Below are 2,974 nucleotides of genomic sequence, written 5' to 3'. Positions count from 1 at the left end.
GTCCCGCCGGTGCAGGGTAGCAGGAAGCTCTCCACACACTCACCGGACCTGGGCTAGGACTGGGTCTCAATGGTATTTTAATTGAGATTGCATTGAATCTATACAACCATTTTGGAAATATGGCCATTTTCACAATGATCATTTACCCTATCCATAAGCAAGGAAGATCTTTCCATTTTGTGAAATCCTCTTCCATCTCTTCTTTTTTTCAGAGTACTGTAATTTTCACAGTATAAATCTTTTACCTCCTCTGTCAGATTGATTCTTAAATACTTCATTTTGGGGGGGATTGTGAAGGGTGAAGTTTCCATAATTTTTCTCTCAGTGTGTTCATTGTTTGTGTATAGAAATGCTATTGATTTTTGAGTGTTGATTTTGTATCCTGCTATGGTACTAAATGTGCTTGTTAAATCTACAAGCCTCTTAGTGGAGTTTTGGGTGTCTCCTACATACAATATCATGTCATTTGCAAATAATAATTTCATGTTTTCCTTTGCAATCATTATTCCATTTCTTTCTCTTGTCTAATTGCTCTGGCTAATGTTTCTAGAGCTATATTGGACATACAGTGCTGACAGTGGACATCCTTGTCTTGTTCCTGATTTTAAAGTGAAGACTTTCAAGTTTTGTTCATTTAACATAATGTTGGCTATAGGTTTGTCATAGATGGCTTTAATCAGGCTGAGGTAAAGACCATCTATTCTGATTTTCTGTAATGTTTTTATCATGAATGAATGTTAGACTATGTAAAAAGCTTTTTTTTGCATCTATTGAGATGACTATGTGATTTTTCTCTTTGGCTCTGTTGATGTGGCATGTTACATTTACAGTTTTGTGTATATTAAAAACCATCCCTGCATTCCTGGGATTAGTTCCACTTGGTTATGATATATAATCTTCTTGATGATTTGCTGCATTCTGTTTGCTAGTTTTTGAAGGATTTTTGCAATCTGCCTGTCCAAGCCCAGACACAGCATGGATGAGACTTCTTCCACCCCCTTGGGACCTTCCCACCACTCAGCAGCAACACCCCACCCCGCCTGCCAAGTGAAAAGTTCTGCTGCGTTCTTGGGGCCCCCAGATCTGGTCCTAGCCCAGGCCCTGTGAGTGTGTGGGAGAGCTGCCTCTCCCCCCTACTCCACCTTGTCCTCTCCAGACTCAGCTCAGGCCTGGCATACAGGCCTGGGGTGAAACCCTGCAGCTGCAATCCCTGCAGAAAGAGTAGGGGACACAACCACTCAGCTAGTCCAGGAGCAGAACATCTTGCCAGAGGGGCACAACAGGTTCACCCCCAAGGGCAGCAGCAGGAAGGAGCTGAGAACAGCAGCCAGACCCAAGCCAGGCACAGCTGGATAAATCCAAACTTTGTAGATGTGAACCTGAATTTCAGTAGGTGCTAAGGTTATAACTGCACCAAAGCTCTACAACAAAGATCAGAAGACAGTGCTACCCAAAATGAAAATGAGAAGGAGCAAAATGCAATCTCAGACCCTAAGCCCACCCATTACAAGTGCAGAGGACACTAACACAGAACAAATTGGGAATTACACAACTGAAATTAATAAATCAACAGCTTTTCAAATAAAGAAACAACTGCAGAAAGGTATAGAGGTACTCAGATTGGAAATGAAAAAAGAAATCCCTGAATTAATAACATCTGCAGTAAAGAATCAAATGCAGAAACATATTTAGGAAACCCAATGCCCACACAGAACAAGTGCCGAGGACACTAGCTCAGCTCAAATGTATGAATTAATAGTGTCGATAGTAAATAAGCAACAGCAGAAAGTTGAGGAACTCAGAGCAGAATTCTTTTCTGAAGTACAAAAAGAATTCTCGGAACTCATAGCATCTGAAGTAAAGAATCAACTACAGAAACACAGGGAGGAAACCTAATCTGAAAAAAACACTGCAGTAAAAGAATTAATAACTGCTTATAAAGAAGACATTGATGAAAAAAAAATAGAGGAGATTAGAAAAATGACAGATTCCTTGAATGAGCAATACAGGAAAGAAATAGATCACATGAAGCAGAGTCAAAGAGATACAGAGGAACTTAAAATCTCAATCACAAGCTTGCAAAACCGTTTAAGTGAAAGTAAAGACAGAGTTTCAGATCTTGAAGACTCTGGTGCAGCTAGTGAAATGATAAGAAAAGATCTCTTAAAAACAACTAGGATGCAGGAGAAAATAATTCATCACTTGCAAGATGATGCAAAGATGAACAATGTGAGACTAATAGGTATCAATGAGAAAGAAGGAGTAAATACAAATGACATTAAAAAATATGGACAGAAGTAATAGCAAAAAACTTCCCAAAAGTGAGGAAGCAATCTAACATTCAGATAACCGAAGCACACAGAATGCCAAGTAACCTCAACCCAATTAAAAACACACTGAGACATGTAATAGTCAAGATCCCAGAAATTCAGCTCAAGAATAATCTGCTGAAAGCCACTAGAGAAAAGAAGCAGATCACATTCAAAGGAAAACCCATCAGAACTGCAGCCGACTTCTTTTCACAAACCATGAAGAGAAGAAGAGCATGGAGCAGAGTACTTCAAGTCCTCTATGAAAATAAATTCCAGCCCAGACTACTATACACTGCAAAACTCTCTTTCAAGTTTGATGGAGAAGTGAAATACTTCCATGACAAAGAACAACAAAAGAATTTCATGATGACAAAGCCAACCCTACACAGGCTCCTGAAAGATGTTCTAGAGAGGGACCAAAATGATCAGAACTCCATGAATGAGATCAGAAAAAAACAAATTAAATAGGGCAAACAATTAAACACAGGAGAAAAAGGAGTAAATGATAACAGGTAAATAACATGTCAATCATAAGTCAGCACATCTCAATTATAACCATCAATGTAAGTGGACTCAATTCACCAATTAAGAGAAATAGACTGGCACAGTGGATTAGGAAACAAAATCCAACAATATGCTGTATACAAGAAACACATTTAACT

Source organism: Octodon degus, unplaced genomic scaffold (assembly GCF_000260255.1).
Source record: "Octodon degus isolate 3935 unplaced genomic scaffold, OctDeg1.0 scaffold00156, whole genome shotgun sequence".
Lineage (NCBI taxonomy): Eukaryota > Metazoa > Chordata > Mammalia > Rodentia > Octodontidae > Octodon > Octodon degus.
This window is presented reverse-complemented; position numbering follows the sequence as displayed.